Consider the following 21,352-nt stretch of genomic DNA (forward strand, 5'->3'; position numbering starts at 1 on the left):
GAATTATTAATATAATTGAAGTAAAATAGGTAAAGCATATCAGTATTTCTTTTCCTAATTAAGAAGATATTTTAATCATATAACTCGAGCATAAATTCTGAGGTTATTTATCCCTTTTAAAAATTTTCAGTATTTCTCAGAATCACAAATATGAGTGTTGGCATTTTACTATAAGAAATAACAATTAGAAATCATCAATAATTAAAATGATCTATAATTATGTGTATTTAATTAGCGATTTAATGAGAAATAGTCAATGTGATAGTCTCTACCTGGATAAGAACCTGAACATTCTCCGGAACGGAATACTGGCTACGCCACTGAAAACTATTGAAACACCAGGGGTTCCACGAAAAAAGCGAGCATTAAAAAGGGTTCCACTAATCAAAGAAATTAAGAAACGCTGGCCTATGACATTAATTTTTAACGTTTATGCCCAAAAAAAGGGACCTTATTCTCTGCAGATTTGGTGATTTTTACTGACACGCACGCGGTTTCACATTTTTTTCGTACCTAAAACCGTAGGTTCGTTCATGTGGGAATTGGGGGGGGGGGTGTAATTCTTTAGCATGATCCCCTCTAAAGTGGTAGTCTGTATCTATCCCTGCGCGCGCGTGTGTGTACGTAGTTTGGTAAAACTGAAACCTAAATTTAACTAGAAACGAATGAATAATTTAGAGATACAACCCAAATGTCAGAAATACAACGTATTTTGGAAAGAAATTCCGAAAAATAATCAGTACAAAGTGAATTAAACGGTGAGTATTTGACGAACTCGGCATCGCCCTGAAGAGCAACTTACGACATTGTTTGAAACGATAGGTGTTTACATGCATTATGTGCCTTTCTATATTTCAAATATGAGGCAGTGAGAAGCAAAGGGGTATAAGCGGCAAAATTAAAAAAATGGAAATAAGCAGTACAATTGGCAGATGAACCTCTCCTCTGTCGTGGGGAAAGAGATAGTACTAGTAGTTCTTAGGTTCCGTTATACAGCATGATTAAGAAAAACTTTTCAATGAAAGCCTATCTAGGACCTTATCTTTTAACGCGTTTTACTCAAAACTTGAAAATGTTCACTTACATCCCGTTGCTTTTCATTGCCACGGCCGTTTCCATGGACACTTTCGACCCCGGAAAAAACCTACTTTTCACCGCATTCCGGTTATTTGCGGGGTTTATGTGGAATCTTTCTCTTCCTGCTCGCTTCTGGAGGTAAAGCTATGTTATTACCCAGAGTGCATTACGCGAAACAAGTTCGTCTACTAGCCGCTAAGGATACTGGGTGAAAACCGCTTTCTCTGGTACAATGGAAAACCTCTTTTTACGTGGAAACGGGGAATTTTTCAATCGTTTTTTTGCGGTGCCAGAGCAGGATTTACCGAGTCAAAAAGTGTGTTGTGAACACGGCTACTCACTTTGCGACCCGGTAAATCCCCGCTCTGGCTCCACAAAAAAAAAAAAAAAAAGATTGAAAAATTCCCCGTTTCCATGTAAAAAGAGGTTATCCATTGTACCAGAGAAAGCGGTTTTTACCCAGCATCCTCAGTGGCTAGTAGACGAACTTGTTTCGCGTAATGCATTCTGGGTAAAAACACCGCTTTCACTCCAGAAAGTAGCAGGAGGAGAAAGATTCCACATAAACCTCGCAAATAACCGGAATGCGGTGAAAAGCAGGTTTTTTCCCCGGCTCGAAAGTGTCCATGGAAACGGGCCTAACGAATCAGAAACTTGGATCTTGCCTGAGCACCGCTGCGAAGGTTTCAAAATCCTCAGTGACGTATGGAGAGTTGTTTACTCTGAATTGGAAGGAGCGTTAAAAATTATAAAACATAATTACGAAAATAAAATCTGGGTTGTGGTGTGATGAAAGGAGTTAATCATTTAAGTTGGTCAAGCAACTGCAAACGATTATTGGTCAGGCTCTCAATTACGCAATGGCCGCTGAGTGTAATCGCAATGACATTTTAACTTTTATTTTGTGTTGATTATTTCTACGCGATATATCAGGAACATTTTATTTATATTTGCCAAACGAAATAAGCACAAATTTTATACATTTCTATAGCTGAAAAATGTATACTTCTCAATGGCATTGCAGTTACTTTTTAAATTTCCACATAAAAAAATAATAAAAGAAAATTTAAAAAGAAAAAAAAAGAAAGTTAAAAAAAAGAAATTAAATAAATGGTATAAATCTTCTTCTTTAAAATTCAATTTTGGCCATACACTTCTTTAAAAATAAGGAGGTATAAAAACTAAGTAGTATCTAAATATTTTTTTTTTTAAACCATTCTGTACCGAACAATAAGTCAAGGTGTCACACTTAGAAGAAAAAAATACCCTGTGAAGCGATAACTGAGGACATCCTGTCTATATATTTTGGTCTTTTATTAATCACAATGTAAATATTTTAAGCATTTTCATCTTCTATTACTACGCATTGCTTAACTGCTTTATTGGCAAAAAAAAAAAAAAAAAAAAAAAAACATGCTGCTTACTTCAAGCCATTTGTTGTCATCTTCACAAAAGCAAGAGCAAATAGCCAAGCAATCTCCATTACCGCTCACCCCCCCCCCCCCCCACACACTCCAAACCATGAATCGGCGGAGACACCTAAAACCTCTTCACGACCACTGGGACGGTGCGGGGGGGCTTTTGGAATACCACCACTAAAAGAGGACTCCCTCTCAAAAACCTCGGCCGTAAACAAATTCCATTCGGCGTGAAGCGCATTCAAAAGCAAGTTAAGGAAGCAAAAAAAGAGAAGTCAATGCTATAACGGACGTTATGCGCACGTGCAAAAGATCGTCTTTTCCATCGCCCCTCCAGGAAAAAGGGAGTCATAGACCCTCCCCTAAACCATTTTGCCGCTTGGCTAAGTAACGATGGAGTTAAGGATATATATAAGCTATACGATATGGATAGAGAGCGAAAAAAAAGTGGAGGTTTTTTATTATTATCTTTCCCTCATGCCACCAGTACAAAAGACCATTGGTGCAAATAAAAGCTCCAGGGTACTTCTCTTTATTATCGAAGAGTCCCGGCTTATATAGGAATGGTATGGTTGAAGTACTCGCATATTGGTTTTCGATATGGAAAACCTTTTTGCCTACTGAAGATGGTTCTTTCCTTCTTTGCATTCTATTTTACTACTTAGCCCCCTCAGACCAAGAAATGTTAAAAAGAAACGAGGGCTTTTATTGGTGTTGAATGTTAATGATTTAATGCACACTTTTGACACGAATTAATAGAATTAAACAGCTGCTTTTGTTAGATACAAATACAATTCTTTTCGTTTTAGATCCCCATTTCACGTTTGCGTCCTAGATTAAAATGAGCGAATATAAAAGTAGTAAGTGAACGTGAGCAATTTCATTGCTATTTAATATTATTAATCTGTGTTCTTGACAGCCATTAAGCATTTGCGTTTTGCTTTAACGGAGGAACACCCCCCCCCTCGCTTCTTTTCTTTTTTTTTTTTTTTTGTATTTCATACCCTTAGACTTAAAATCAACTAATTTGTTTGAGAGGAAGGAGGCCTGCAATTACTAAAAAATCTCTAGTCTAAACAATTGGGATTTATAAACGTTTCTAGTAACCGACGCAACTTCTTCTTAAGTATTGCAACATTTATGAAATCTCAGCTTCCTAGAGATTTTAAAGTACCACTAAAGTTTTTTTTTTTTTTAAACCGCGTACCGGATAATAATATTACTAAAAAATTTGACAAAATAAATTAAGAGATTTATAATGAAAAATAAATTATAAAAGAAGAAGATGATGAAAGATTTTTCTTATAGTAATAAATTAATTTAAGCTGTTATAGTACGAGATCCGGCTGCAGAATTACTGCACTAATCGAGTATAAAATCAAAATCAAATTTTTATATTACATTATGAAAGGGGCAATGTGTTTTAGCTAGGTTGCCGAGCAAGAAGTGCCCGCAAGTATTTTTTACCAAATATTGTTTGACATTTTGGGGTAAAAATGACGCATTTGTTATTAAAATGAACTACACTCTACTTCAAAGAAATATACCTAAAGAACTTGAAAAGTTATGGTTGCCGTTGCGCAGCTGGCCGCTACCTTTTCGCAACCACATGTAAACGGGTACTGTTGGTGCACATTTATGCACTCATAAAGCATAGACATCATTTATATATCAAATTAAAGCTAATTTTTTTCTGAACGTGATAAACTAAAGTTGCCTATGAAAAAATGGCCGCAAGTGGGAGTTGCCAGCTGTTAAAGATTGCTTAGAATGAAAGAGTTAGCGCTTTGCAATATTCGTTCGACAGGGATGGCGATAGCCAGTGCTACGCATGGGCGTATCTAGATGGGGGCAAGGTAGGGCAGTCCCTCCCCTTCGAAAATAAAAAATTATTTAGAATTTAAAAAAAACTATAAATTGACGGTTGTTTCAATTTTCAGCCTACTTTCCCAGTAAAAGTCAGAAAAAGAAGAAAAAAGCATGAAAGAAGGCTTAATGCATCTTAAAAATGTCGCGAAAAAAAAAAAAATCAAAAATAAATAAAATAATTAAATAACTATCGAAAAATTAAAAATTGGAAAGTAGGGTATTGAGATGGGGAAAAATGTCTGTTGGCCTGTCTGTCGGTCCGTCGGTCTGTCTGTCTGTCCCCCCCCCCCTACCTAATAACTTTTGAATGAATAGTCCGATTCGAACAAACTTTTTTCTGTTCGAAAGATCTCGGCGAGGACACCTCAGTCCCATATTTCACTTTTTGATTTGAACTATTATCTGTTCAATTTTGAAGAGTTCAAAAAAACTTAACATTAGCGCCTACGGGGAAACTGAAAGTCAATGTAGATTCCGTACTTGAAGGCGGATTTATTTCAAACAAATTTTGTTGGAAATAGCTATTGACGCCAAACTCCAGACTTCGGCTCTGAGAATTTAGAGGCACCTGACTCCGACTCCGACTCCTGTGCCCGACAATTAATCGGACTCCGACTCCTGTGCCCGACAATTAATCGGACTCCGACTCCCCGACTCCGACTCAGTCTTCGTAGCTTTGGCAAAAATTTATACACGGAGGACAAATGACTGACTCCGATTCTTGGATATTCGTCTCCGACTCCTTTATCCCAAAATGAGATTGACTCCGACTCCGACTCCGCAGCTATGGTTTTCACTGTGAAATAATTATTGTTGATATGATTTGTTTTTATTTTCACGCTAAAGTTTTAATTTAGGTATTCAGTTTTCGGCGAATAATCTCAAAGTCATTTATGTTTCTACATAACGATATGCGCAGACGATTTTTATTTTTTTTTTGACAATGAAAAGTATTTCTTTAAGTTGACATTTTATTGTTTTTATTTATTTTGGTAAGTGCATTAATTCATTTAAAAAATTATTTTTGGCAACAGGGGAAAAATAAACGATTTTTTTTTTTGATATGATGTATTTATTTTAATAAGCTTATTAATTTTAATTATTATTTTTTCGTTTTGAAAGATGTTAAATAATTTTTTTTAAGGGAAAAAAGTGTATTAGCTGCTTTGTTTAAAAGGTGCTGCTTTTTTTTTTTTTTTTTTTTTAATTTTTTTAGATGTGTGAGGAATACTTTATTCCTAGAAATTAGCAAAAATATGTTTGAAACAATTTGCGATTTTAGCTATTTTTGATAATATTGATCAGGTACTAGAAAGTAGTATGGGTATGCGGGAAAGTAGGCTCGTATAGTTCTAGACGGAACTTCTTGTTAAATTTATCAAAGAGCTCGGATGTAGTAACTTGTTCCTGAGTTTGAAAGTGTATACATCTTCTTTGGGAGCTCACTGAAAAGGGAAAGTAATTGGTGTTTAGTGGGGTTAATACCGCACTCATTTTAGAATTTCAATGCTTCCAAAATCTTGAAATAAAAAGGGGGGGGGGGGGCGCTAAAAACCAGTCTTCTAACTGCCCAAATGATGGGCCTTCTCAGGCGCGCCCCGAACTTCTAATTTTATCAGGGCGAAAACTCTTATGGGCCGAAAGGAACACCTCATTTCCCCGAATGATGATAATTTGCCTAATGAAACTCCAAATTTTGCCGAATGATATTTTTATCATATCGTCAAACAGAACTTTCCGAATGATGATATTTTTGCTATATCTTCAAACAAAATTTACCGAATAAGAAATTTTTCTTATTCGACAAATCGGTGGGGAATTCGGATGGGAGGTCACAGTGACCTCCCACTAGGGCTCCCCTCCCCCTCTCCTTTCATGGTTGAGCTGGATACGTCCCTGGTTGTACGAGTGCTCTCAACCAACGGTGCTAACAGTAGTTGAAACAAATTTCAAATGCTACAAAAGAAATACAATTAATAAATTTTAAACAATCAAAGGTAAAATTAATATGTATTGTAAAAAAAATTAAATAATTCTCTTGTTATTCGAAAACATTTTCTGTATAATATAATTGTCTTTTCATAAATAACTGGGGTCACATTCTTTCACAAATATTAATTATTAATTCTAATTTTATAGATGAAAGACATTTTACCTTTTATTGAGGAATACATGTTATATGTATGTGGGATTTTAAATGTAACCACACAAAAATTTATTAATTTTATTTCTGTTGGAGCATTTGAAATTTGTTTCTACACTGTAAAAAATCTCGGAAAACTCTCTGAATATACAAAAAAGTTTTCCGTAATACACAGATTCGTACGCCCTCCGCAGTTTTCTGCGATAATCAAAAACGTTTCCCGTTTAGCAAGAAAGTAAGAGTCGACGCATGCGCAGCTCACACGGCAATTTTATAGTTCAGCAGCAAATCTAAACTGAAACTTTCGAAAGCACGCAATGAAAACAACTGCTGACTCATGTATGCGAAGTAACACTCATCAAGGGGATTAGTAGAAGTTTTGTTCCTCGCATGAATTCACTGAAGATAATGTTAAAGTCTTATATTTTCTTGCTTATGTATCGTCATGAGATTGAATTTGAAGCTATGTCACTTATTTTTAAGTACGAAGTGCAAATTCTCGACGCATGCTCGCGGAAGGAATACAAACTGAAATTAAAAACCAAATAATTGCCGAGAGGACGCCATGTAACTTCATTGCGTCGCATAACTTGTGTAGGTAATTTTTCTTGGATACTTTTCTTCTTTCTACCAAATGGGTAATTTTTGTTGGCAGAATTTTATTCTGTCATAAAAATCACCTTTTTGGTGACCAAAGCCTGCAAAAGACCACCACCGACGAATAGGTAAGTCGCTTTGCAACTCTATTACTTTAAAGAGATTTAGTTCATATAAATCTCGTTAAAAAAAACTATTTTCTTCAGTATAATTTTTTCGTTGTGAACTATTGCAATTTGAAAATATTTTACATTACATAGAACACATATTTAAAGTGCAAGTGTGTCTAGTTATATTCTATAAAATTTATGAATTGAAGATTATAAAAAAATTTAAATAAGTGTTATTGTGTACTTTGTTTTTATGTGGAAATCTCAGTTAATATTTGGCTGAACATTTATGTATCAAGCATTATGAATTAAATGTTATAATATGCAAATTGTCAGGTTTGATAGTTCGTCTTTAAGGTTGCATGCTTTCATTCTCTTGTAAACAGTGTAGCTAGATTGTATGAAGTAAAAAAAAAAAACTATCTCTTGTAATTAGGAACATAGTGCTTCAGTATTATCTAAATGACGATATCTCTTTAAATATTTGCATTAGCGAAACGCTTTAAATTAGTTAAATGTGTATTAATTTATTTAACAAATAAATACATATATGTATTTAAAAGTGTCTTCATTTTTTTCGTTTTACGAGCCTCAATTTTACCAAAAGCAAAAAAAAAAAAAGACTTAATAAAATAATTTTGTATTTTTACACCATATTCAAGTATTTGACTTATAATTTATATGATACTTTGATTTATAATGTATATGATACTTTGATTTATAATGTATATGATGTTGTTTTTTCAAGGGGGGGGGGGGCGCTTCATAGCATTTTATGGGTGCACCATCACTCTTATGGTGTGGGGGGGGGGGTATTCTCGTATATATGAAATGGAAAAATCATGTAATAGAGTTCAATGTTTTAATAAATAAAATATATAATGCATTTTGCGCACACTATAAAAATAAAATCAGTAACCTATTTTGAGTAAGTATTTATATTTGTGATGAGCTGGAAAAGGGCAAGAACAGAAGAATCAACCCGAATGGTTCCAGCAGAGGGACTTGGTGTCATATTTAAATTCATCAATTTCTCTGTTGGTACTTTTCGGTACACTTTGTTCGTCAGATAAATTGACTTGAGGTGAACGAATTCCGGAACGCGAAGGGTAGGTAAGTCCTGTCAAATTTTATCCAAAGATAAAAACTATCAAGTTTGATACAAGATATGTTTTTAAATTCTGCATTAAAAATACAATATGTTGATAGTTTTGTCTTGAAAATATTGAGAGAAAAACTGAAGTTTAAGATTGTTTAACAAACAATCCCCACTTTTCAGAAGGTACCCCCACTCCAATTCCCCGACGATTTTGTGATTAGGAATGAAACTAGTAGATTATTTCATAATTTTTCAAAAATTTATAACTGTGCATATGTTATGCTGTTAACCATGCTATTTGTCATTAGAAATTCCAAAAAAAAAAAAAAAAATCCACGAATGATTCTAAAATTGCTTGTATTATTGCTCTTAGATATGAAAGAATTGAAACTGATATGGTATGCAATACTATAATAAAGAATTAGATTTTAGAAAAAATCACGGAAAAAGGATTCCGAAATTCTCGGAAACGTTTTTGAAAATTGTTTGGAGAATTCCGAAATACTCGGAAACGTTTTCGAAACTTTCATGAACCACAGCTGCACAGAATACTCAGAAACATTTCTGGAAATTACGGAAAGAGGATTCCGAAATACTCAGAAACGTTTCTGAAAATTACGGAAAGAGGATTCCGAAATACTCAGACACGTTTCCGGACATTTCAGAAAGAGAATTCCGAAATACTCAGAAACGTTTTCGAAAATTTCATGAACCGCAGCTGCACGATATACTCAGAAACGTTTTCCGAATTTTTTTTACAGTGTACTACTGCACTGTTTGCACCGTTGGTTGAGAAAACTAGCAATTGACCCATGCGCGATGACTTTAAAAACTCGTAAAACCAAGGGCGTATCCTTCTCAACCATAAAAGGTGAGGGGAAGCGGCAGCCGTACGGGAGCCCTAATGGGAGGTCAGTCTGATCTCCCAAAAATTTTCTTATTCGGCAAATTTTGTTTGACGATGTGGCAAAAATATCATATTCGGAAAGTTCTGTTTGACGATATGATAAAAATATCATTCGTCAAAATTTGGAGTTCCCTTTGGCTCATTGAGAGTTTCCACCCTGATAGAATTTGAAGTTCGGGGCGCGCCTGAGATGGATCATCATTTGGGCAGTTAGAAGATTGGTTTTTAGCACCCCCTCCCTCCTTTTTATTTTAAGATTTTGGAAGCAATGAAATTCTAAAATGAGTGCGGTATTAACCAAACTAAACACCAAATACTTTCTCTTTTCAATGAGCTCCCAAAGAAGATGTATACACTTTCAAACTCAGGAACAAGTTCCAACATCTGAACTCTTTGATAAATTTAGAAATTGAAACAACCGTCAATTTATAGTTTTTTTTTAAATTCTAAATATTTTTTTTTATTTTCGAGGGGGGGGGGGAGCTGCCCTACCTTGCACTCCTCTGGATACGCCCATGCGTAGTCAGTTGCCATACCTGTCAAATGAATATTGCAAAGCTTTAACTCTTTCATTCTAAGCAATCTTTAACAGCTGGCAACTCCCACTTGCGGCCATTTTTTCATAGGCAACTTTAGTTTATCACGTTCAGACAAAAATTAGATTTAATTTGATATATAAATGATGACTATGCTTTATGAGTGCATGAATGTGCACCAACAGTACCCGTTTACATGTGGTTGCGAATAGGAAGCGGCGAGCTGCGCAACGGTAACCATAACTTTTCAAGTTCTTTAAGGTATATTTCTTTGAAGTAGAGTGCAGTTTATTTCAATAACAAGTGCGTCATTTTTTACCCGAAAATTTCAAACAATATTAATTTGATAAAAAATACTAACAACAAAATAAGTTCATACGCCTGTTTTTCGTTTTTTTTTTTTTTTTTGCCAGTTAAAGCTTCTTTTTTTTCTGTTTTTGTCTCATTTCATTTTTTTTCCCCTTTAAACGTAACTTTAAGTATAATAAAGCAAAAATGAAGAACTCATTGATGTTTCGTGTTACTAATTTTGTACACTGTTGGGGTGAATAAAAACTAAGCAATTTCCCCCTTGCCTTACTAAAGGCATTTTTCGAAGTCTTGCTTCTGTTAGTGCGATGAAAATGAAAGCTCAAATTACAGCAATTGAAGTAATGAGACAGAAGTACTTTGGAGTGACGTTGTACATTGCAGTTATTGATCCACCAAGGTGGATTAGTTTCTGTACGTTTGGAAATGCTGTTCTATATTACATCAGTACAATACTTACATCAACTATGGAGTGCAAGTATTTAAGTAGCTCCTCTTTTACTTTGAGGTTCTTTTATCTTGCATTTCTGCTTCAATTCTTCAATATGTTAACATTTAGCGATCTTAAACGCAGTAGAATATACATGATGCATGTTCTATGTTAAAACTAAAGGTAACAAACTGTTGCCATTTGGGACCCTGGGGTGAACAGGTGGAACTATTTTCAACCTTGAAAGGCAGAGGATGCCCCGAAATATGGTTACGGTGCCTATTGTCCTCTTACAAAGCGAATAGAACTAATTTAGGGGCCAATAATCGATATTTGCATCTAGGAAGGTGACTCGCACCTTATGCATGTACTTTGACATAACTTTTTCTGGAAGGTTGCTATATGATCTAGGTTTTGGGAGTCATTCTGCAAGAAATACATACTATGTTAGGCACTAATGTACTGATATATATAGGCAGACCTGCCAACTGCAACGAAAAAATCGTAGTTTCTACGGATTACAGATTTTAACTATGACGCTACGGAAGCGGGTCCAAAAATTACGATTTTCTGTTTTTTTTTTTTTTTTTTTTTAAATTTATAATCCCAAGAACGAAAAAAAAAAAAAAAAAACTGAATGAAAACTAAAAGATGAGTTCAGAAAATGAAATTTCTACTCGTGAGCTGACGGTCTCTGCGCATAAAAGATGTTCTATTTCCAATAGCAATTTTTTGGTTGAACGTGGTGATCGTGATGATTGCCACAAGCATATTTTACTTCAAAAAGACATGCCGACCGGGTGAAAGGTACAACTAATAATGAAGGAGTTTTTAAAATTAAAATTTTATCATCTTTAAATATTCTGTAAAAATTTTTTTATTCCGTTTCACTATTTTCTTTTTCTTTTAAAATTTTTTTTTTTTAATATCATTGTTTTTGTTCTTTATACTATTGCCAACTCATTACTGTTTAAATCTGCAATAGCGGCCACGCTCCCCCCCCCCCCTTCGCGGCGAAATGCTGCTACGATTTTGGATTTTAAAAGTTGGCAGCTCTGTATATAGGTCAGTGGCGCACAGAGGAATTTTGCAAAGGGAGGGTCCGAGGTCTAAAGCCTCATTATTATACTATACCCCAACACGCCATCAAACATATTGACTTTATTTTGTGGATTTGCGAGAACGAAAAACAGTAAAAAATAAATTATTGAATAAATAATTAGCATTTTGTAATGAAGTATTTAAATAAATTACCAGAAAGCAAAATAATTGTCTCGTTTATTTTTCTCATGATTAAAAATTGGATTCAGCAAAGCGAATTCATCGTTGTAGAAGCACCATATATAGAAGTTCATAAACTCTCATTTTAACCTATAAACACAAAACTAAAAACATGGTTATTATAGTACATTACAACGGTTTATAGTAGTTATACAACGGAATGGTCATTTGTAATCACCATTCCGTTTCTTTTAGGCAATTTGTTATAGGAAAAGTGCACAATATTTAAAACAGTCTTTTAACATGAGGGTTTTATTTTTTTCACTTATTAGAGCTAAAATTATTTTTTCCTTTTCTTGAAAGTATTTTACGAACAAAATATGTAATATCGTATCAATCGGGGGAAAAAAAGCAAAGCCTATGGGAGGGGTCCAGATCCCCTGGACTCTTTCCTTGTGTGCGCCACTGGTATAGGTATAAGTGTACGTAAAAGTCATCATAGACTGCATTGCATTTAATCAAATGTAATACTTCTATCCTTTAGATATTTTTATTATTGCATAAGTTAAAGATTTAAAAAAAAGCGTAAATTAAGCCTCAAATTGTCAAGAAAATGTTGCAAATAGCTATATCAGGGCTGCAGTGAATCCCGTAATCAGTGCAAAAAGTGATAACAAAAAAACAAGACATTCGTACATGAAACCACATTCACTAAATAGGCTTCTGTTCCTTTGTTGTTTGATTGTTGGTTTTTGGCCCTTGTTCTGTTGTGTGAAGTTGCAATCATCAGGAAAACTCTCATTTTCTTATCCGAATTACTAGAATGAGAGTTTCTACACTGTAAAAAAAATCCGGAAACGTTTCTGAGTATATCGTGCAGCTGTGGTTCATGAAAGTTTCAAAAACGTTTCTGAGTATTTCGGAATCCTCTTTCTGTAATGTCCAGAAACGTGTCTGAGTATTTCGGAATCCTCTTTCTGTAATTTTCAGAAACGTTTCTGAGTATTTCGGAATCCTCTTTCTGTAATGTCCAGAAACGTGTCTTAGTATTTCGGAATCCTCTTTCTGTAATTTTCAGAAACGTTTCTGAGTATTTCGGAATCCTCTTTCCGTAATTTCCAGAAAAGTTTCTGAGTATTCTGTGCAGCTGTGGTTCATGAAAGTTTCGAAAACGTTTCCGAGTATTTCGGAATTCTCCAAACAATTTTCAAAAACGTTTCCGAGAATTTCGGAATCCTTTTTCCGTGATTTTTTCTAAAATATAATTCTTTATTATAGTATTGCATACCATATCAGTTTCAATTCTTTCATATCTAAGAGCAATAATACAAGCAATTTTAGAATCATTCGTGGATTTTTTTTTTTTTTGAATTTCTAATGAGAAATAGCATGGTTAACAGCATAACAAATGCACAGTTATAAATTTTTGAAAAATTATGAAATAATCTAATAGTTTCATTCCTAATCACAAAATCGTCGGGGAATTGGAGTGGGGGTACCTTCTGAAAAGTATGGATTGTTTGTTAAACAATCTTAAACTTCATTTTTTCTCTCAATATTTTCAAGACAAAACTATCAACATATTGTATTTTTAATGCAGAAAAACATATCTTGTATCAAACTTGATAGCTTTTATCTTCGGATAAAATTTGACAGGACTTACCTACCCTTCGCGTTCCGGAATTCGTTCACCTCAAGTCAATTTCTCTGACGAACAAAGTGTACCGAAAAGTACCAACAGAGAAATTGATGAATTTAAATATGACACCAAGTCCCCCTGCTGGAACCATTCGGGTTGATTCTTCTGTTCTTGCCCTTTTCCAGCTCATCACAAATATAAATACTTATTCAAAATAGGTTACTGATTTTATTTTTACAGTGTGCGCAAAATGCATTATATATTTTATTTATTAAAACATTGAACTCTATTACATGATTATTCCATTTCATATATACGATAATCCCCCCCCCCCCACCATAAGAGTAATGGTGCACCCATAAAATGCTATGAAGCGCCCCCCCCCTTGAAAAAGCAACCCCCTGAAAATGTCAATGGCACAGTCTGCGTGATGAACGCCCCTCGTCTTCTCCCCATATATATACATTGTATATTAATAACATAGTTTTTTAAAAATGATCACTTTTAAAACAATGACATGAAATAATATTACTATTTATTTTGGCATGTAAATGCAGCCGTTCCATTTTTGCCACTGACTCATTCCTCCTGACTGTCCTACATTAAACTAGTACGCATGCAGTAGGTACTGTCCTGAGGAAGACAAATTATAGGGACTTGTTTCTTAATTTAGCCAAGGTAAAAAAAATCCTACTTTTAATTTTAGGTTTAAGCTCTTGTTTATTGCATATAGTTTAGCATATGGTGCGTTTGGCCCAATGTAATGCATATATTAGAGCTTAAACACTCTCTATTTAGTAAATAGTTTAATATCTTTTGGTCTTTTGACCATATTTATCGAATCTTCCACGGCTGATGAGCTCCGAATTCAACCTTTCAACTTTATTCTAATAATTGCTACTTTTAATTTTCTTTTTCTCATTGCTATTCATTGCTTGTGTATTTCATATATATACAAAAATATATTATTGAGAAATAATTCTTGTTTGTTATATTTGCAGCTTCTTTCCCTTAAGGGCAGGTACATTGCAACTAAAATAAATCGTACTAATGAAGCTCTGCTGAGATAAATAATATTTCATTTATAATATAAATTATAAATCAAAGTATCATATAAATTATAAGTCAAATACTTTAATATGGTGTAAAAATACAAAATTATTTTATTAAGTCTTTTTTTTTTTTTTTTTTTGCTTTTGGTAAAATTGAGGCTCGTAAAACGAAAAAAAAAATGAAGACACTTTTAATACATATATGTATCTATTTGTTAAAGAAATTAATACACATTTAACTAATTTAAAGCGTCATTTAGATAATACTGAAGCACTATGTTCCTAATTACAAGAGATAGTTTTTTTTTACTTCATACAATCTAGCTACACTGTTTACAAGAGAATGAAAACATGCAACCTTAAATACGAACCATCAAACCTGACAATTTGCATATTATAACATTTAATTCATAATGCTTGATACATGTTCAGCCAAATATTAATTGAGATTGACACATAAAAACAAAGTACACAATAACACTTATTTAAAGTTTTTTATAATCTTCAATTCATAAATTTTACAGAATAAAACTAGACACACTTGCACTTTAAATATGTGTTCTATGTAATGTAAAATATTTTCAAATTGCAATAGTTCACAACGAAAAAATGATACTGAGAAAAATAGTTTTTTTTAACGAGATTTATATGAACTAAATCTCTTTAAAGTAATAGAGTTTTGCAAAGCGACTTACCTATTCGTCGGTGGTGGTCTTTTGCAGGCTTTGGTCACCAAAAAGGTGATTTTTATGACAGAATAAAATTCTGCCAACAAAAATTACCCATTTGGTAGAAAGAAGAAAAGTATCCAAGAAAAAAGTAAATTACCTACACAAGTTATGCGACGCAACGAAATTACATGGCGTCCTCTCGGCAGTTATTTGGTTTTTAATTTCAGTTTGTATTCCTTCTGCGAGCATGCGTCGAGAATTTGCACTTCGAACTTAAAAATAAGTGACATAGCTTCAAATTCAATCTCATGACGATACATAAGCAAGAAAGTATAAGACTTTAAAATTATCTTCAGTGAATTCATGCGAGGAACAAAACTTCTACTAATCCCCTTGATGAGTGTTACTTCGCATACATGAGTCAGCACTTGTTTTCATTGCGTGCTTTCGAAAGTTTCAGTTTGAATTTGCTGCTGGACTATAAAATTGCCGTGTGAGCTGCGCATGCGTCGACTCTTACTTTCTTGCTAAACGGGAAAGGTTTTTGATTATAGCGGAAAACTGCTGAGGGCGTACGAATCTGTGTATTACGGAAAACTTTTTTGTATATTCAGAGAGTTTTCCGAGATTTTTTACAGTGTATATAAGGCAAAAGCCATCATAATCATTCCACGTCAACTGCCATGTTGCTCTCATGCCATAGTTATGAAGATCACTCTGGCTTTCGCAAGTCATGTAAAATGCTAATTTCATCATTCATTTTAAGTATGAAAATGCTACTTTTTTTTCTGAAATCGATTGAGATGGTGAGAAGCTAAAGTGTGTGAGTGGAGTTTTTGAAGTCTTGAGTAAAAATGAGCAAACCTCAAAACTATAGGTTAGGTAGGCTTTCATTGAAAAATTTTACTGTGTACTGCCGTGGAGGACGGAAACGGCAGAAATGGGTTTTTGAGATATTTGAAGAAACGCGTTTTGGATTCCACACTAACCACAGGGAAATGTTGTAGTTTGAAGTCTTTTCCGTAGAAACCAAATAAACAAGCTTGTACAATAAAGTAACAAGATAAAAAAATTCGAAAATAATAAAAAATAATGCAAAATGAAAAAACCTTTCATATAGCTGCGCCTTCAAACGTGCATTACCATCTTTCGCCCCAGGGCAGATGAGGTTGTCTTTTACAATTTATGTTGACTATCTCCAATTTTTTATTTGAATACATAAACCATTCTGTTCAACCTCAATCCATCTCAACCTCAATTCATATGCTTAAAATATTGACTTAAGAAATTTTTTTCATTTCTTTATTATAAGTACGATATTAAAATAAGAAAAAAAAAAAATCCAACGTTAAATTGCACAAAATTTCAGATAACTGCAGAGACACGTGTTTTGGGGATACAGGGAACCCTTTTTTCAATGCAAAATAAGTGAGCTTATAGATGAAAAGAGTAAACGTGCAATTAAACGTAGTTTTTTCTTATTTTTGACTTTTGTCGGGTGTCTTATTATCCATAAGCTCACTTATTTTGTATGGAAAAAGGGGTTCCTTGTAACCTCGAAACATGTGTCTGCAGCAATCTGCAATTTTGTGCAATAATGTTGCTATTTCTTATTTTACTTTCTTGCACAAAGGTATTCATTTATTCAACTCTTAAGTACAATTGTCTTTATATTTACATGTATCAAAATAAAATATTTTACTTTTCTTGCACAAAGTTATTTATTTATTCAACTCTTAAGTATGATTGTGTTTATATTTATCAAAATGAAATATTTTACTTTCCTTGCACAAAGTTATATATTTATTCAACTGTTAAGTATGATTGTGTTTACATTATCAAAATAAATATTTTATTTTTCTTCCACTAAGATATTTGTAAAAAAGCAGTCGAAAACTTTGTACTATGGAATGAGTAAAAACGACAACAACGTGCATAAAGTACAAATAAAGTAATAAAATAGAGTTAAAAACTCAGCATACAAAGTTATTTATTTTCTCAACTCTTAAGTACGATTTTGTTTATATTTACCAAAACAAAATTCCAGTTTACTTCGTAAATTCATCATCCTCTAACTTAGGTTAAAATAAATAGATAGATTAATGACATTTTTCCAGAGGCGGTTCAGAGCCATGATCTGTATTGCACTCTAATTCAAATCTCGCCTTTCAAATCTTCTCTTTATTTCGTCCGGGTGAATTTGCACCTTTCCATCAGATCAAACATTCAAATGACAGGATTTGTCAAGCCATTATTAATCCCCGCCTGAACCCTGCTACCACTCAGCATGCAGTTTATTTCGAACACCTCAGATTATGCTCAGCTGTTACACCCTTTCCTCCCACTTTAAAGGGGAAAAAATAAATAAAGATGAATTCATTCCGGCCTCTGCTCTTGCAATCAAAATCTGACAGCCCACCTTCTATTTAAAATCCCTCCCCCACCCCTCGAAGTTCACCTGCGAACTGAAAGAAAAGGAATTTCCCCTTCTTATTCTATATATTCCACACACCCTCTTCACATCACCTCTAACCCTTTATTTATATAGCCAGATAAATTTTCCCTTCACCCATTTTACCCAATCATCATATTTATCGATTTGCTATGGAAAACAATTTTTCGCTCTCTTTCTTTCGTTCTCTTTCTGTTGTTGTTGATGTGTTGGAAGTTCGCTCCCTCCCTAACACCATCTATTTATTCTCTCTTTCATCTTTTCTTTTTGAATCGTTTGTTCCTCCGATTCGTTGAAGGTGCTAGAATGTAAAAAGATGGTGCAATCGCTAGGTTCCTTGCGGCAGGGGGGCTTTATGAGGAAGAGGAAAATAAGTCAAAATGCATTGTCTTCAATCTTACTATCTTTCACCCGTTTACCACAGGGCTCTATTATAAAAATGTAATTTTTACGTCGGGTTATTTAGTTTGAGACGCATGAAAACCGAGGCATATGTGTGACGTAATATGTTCCTTGTGACAAGTCACAACTTAAAAATTTAAAGCAAAAAGGTCTCAATCACTTCCTAATTTTTGAAAAATAAACTCAATCATGGTTGACGCTGACCGCTTTGTCTAGTGGCCAGAGAAGCCTGACTGCGGATGGGGAAGTCCTGGATTCGAATCCAGGTTCGTGCGCGGATGTACTTTCTCTCTCATGTCCTTGTCCTTTCTTTGTGTGAATCTGTTGTTATGTGGTGAATGACTGCCTACCTTTTAGAGGGTTCCTAATGGCATATGTGAACTGTAGAAGTCGGAGCTCACACCAAATTGCGGTTGTACAGTTGGAAAAGTGAAGCAGCGCACCTCAAATTGACAGCCTAGCTGGCACAAGACAACATCAACAAAAATGGTTGGCTGTGGTTTACTTAAATTCCATTGTTCTAATATTTAAAACATTGCTTAATCATGAGTCATAATTGTTTGATTAACTTTTGATATTTACTAGCCTGCGTGCCCGGCGTTGCACGGGCTACTTAAAAAATGAAAGAACTGTTCAATTGATGTTTTTGTATTATTCTGACATCAGTTTCTAAAGCGCTAAGGAGTAAATAATTACGCGTAATGCAAGGTTTGCAAAACACCAGTAGAGCATATTTTTGGCAAAACCCTCTTTAACGTTAATCATATTTATCAATAATACAAGTTATGAGTATTTTCAATTAGCACAAAAGATGAAAATATATGCATTCTCAACTATAATATGTGCTCACTTTAAACTGAATTAAATCTGATAGAATATATCTGAAATATTTATGTACAATTACAATCAGCTTTTTACATAAAATGACACACACTTTTTTGTTGATTACGTGAAACTAAAGCACCAAGACTTATTAAATACCAATAAGCATTAATTTAATATAAAGCCATCCGATTCCAACTAAGCTTTGGTTAAAATCCTTAAAAACAATCTTTTTTGTTCAACTCTGTTTCACTTAAAGAAATCCAAACAATCTTAATTTAAAGTGTTCTTTTAACGATACAAACTGTATTGCAAAAATCGAAACAGGAAGGAAAAAGAGATTTATTACAATTCGAAAACTCACCCATGTGACGGAAAAAAATCCAACAAAATAAACATAATTAGTCGCACATCCTAAATGTACCCAAATATGAGGCCGGTGAACAATAAACTTACACTTCAATCAATAAACATTACTAAAGAAACATTTTTCATATGCTGAAAAGAGTTCAGAACGTTGAATGTGAAAAAATAAGAAAGGACAGACGATAAATGTCCGAATAGAGCAACCAATTTTAAACTAATTAAAAATGAAATTCTAGATGGAAACGTAGTTTTAAGATTTGGACAGCAGTCAAAAAAATCTCTTTTGGCACAATTATTAGAATTTTATTTGCTCACTCATATGCAAAATGGCAACAGGAAAAAAATAAAAATTCCTGAATAGCGTTATGTTAATTAACTTTTTAATTAATATCTCCGCTAATTAAAGTCGTACAATTATGAGATTGGTCCTATTGTTTTCTTTGGAAAATTTCGAATTGATCGGTATCTCGTTTGACTCCCGATTCGCAGTGGTTCTCGAGAAGATCGATCTTCAGACAGACAGACAGACGGACGCGAACAGATTTTAATATTATAGTGGATTATCAAGAATTGATTCGGATTTTAAACTTCATTTTAAAGTTATGCTGAATGCCGAGCTAATATACATGATCATTGTAGGTTAACACATTGCTGACTGGGGGTTTTTCGTAAGACCTAAAGCGTGTGGCCGGGATTTCCATTGAAGCGTAAAAAAGCAAAAATTCTCGTAACAAAACATAAACAACATTTTTAATCAAATAATGTTAGGATGTCTAAAACTGCTAAAATTTACAGGGAAAGCTAGGAATATTTTTTTACACTTTATTTCGGCTTAAATGTTTATGTCCCATTCCTCCAAACTCTCCCATGTGATTACATATATAGACTTGATATGACGTTACCGGAAAACAAAGTGTTAAGCCAGCTTTAAATCTCATTAGATTGATCTCTTAGATGTTCTTCACCAAAATTTGCTGTAAATGAGCTGCTATTACGATGTGAAATGGTGTGTAGGAAGGTATAGTATTTGTAATACTTACGTACCTTAGCGCTGTGGAAACAGTGCCTTGTACCAAAATAGCAACAATAATAATAATTATGTTGACATTGGTTAATGAATGACATAAATGAGTGAAATATAAACAATAGCAACAACATCAACAATAATAATAATGTTGACTTTAGTTAATAAATCAGTGAAATATAAAGCACGACAACAGCAACAGCAGTTATAATAACAATAATAACAACAAAAAATAATAATAACAACAATAATGATAATAATAATAATAATAATGTTGACTTTTGTTAATGAATCAGTGAAATGTAAACGACAGCAACAACAACAATAATAGTAATAATAGAAGTAATAATAATAATAATAATAAAAGCAATGTGTAACAATAATATTAATAATATTAATAATAATAATAATAACGACTTTGGTATTAGTTAATGAACTAGTGAGATAGTAACCATATAGTCGAGTGAAACAATCTTTAAATTTGTTAACAATAGAGTTGACTTACCTCCGTCTTGCACTGCACCGACTCTCCACGTGTGTAGGCAAATCAATGCCAGACTGCACCACCTAAATTTCAAATATTATGGGAAGTCCCACCGTGCGATTTATCCGCGAAGCCGCTTTAATACGTCAGAGGGTGATATTTCCCCATTTTACATATTCATGTTCAACGCGATGCGAATTGGATAGAATGGAGAATAAGGAGAAAATTTTGGAAAATGTCGGAAGCGGATGAAAAACAATGAAAATGTTTGATTGAAAGTCGTTGGTTTATTCGTACTTAGGATAATCAGACTGACGTTTGTTTTTTATTTAATGCCATCAAGTTAAATACTAATTAGGCGTGAATATTGTGAGTTGGAAAGGGAAATACCGATGAGATTAAAAATGAAAGAAAAATGTTAGTAACCAATGTTAAGAATAATTTTCACTCATACGACGAATGAAAAGCTCCATCCGTAAAGCATTAACCAGCAAAAATATTAAGCTATTGAATTGAGGTGGTTTTTGGAGAATGAATAGAGGGAAATCAAAACAAACTTTAAAGCCAGCGGATCCCTCTCATAGTGTAATATTCAACTCTGGGCTCTTGCCATTAGGTTGTATAAATATTTGCAGTTTTTCTGTTAATTTAGATAAATTAAATTAATTATTTTTAATCAGAGAGAAACATGATGATTTAAAAAAAAAGTTTAGTTGTAAGTAGT

Source organism: Uloborus diversus, chromosome 4, assembly GCF_026930045.1.
Source record: "Uloborus diversus isolate 005 chromosome 4, Udiv.v.3.1, whole genome shotgun sequence".
In the NCBI taxonomy this organism is placed as follows: Eukaryota; Metazoa; Arthropoda; class Arachnida; order Araneae; family Uloboridae; genus Uloborus; species Uloborus diversus.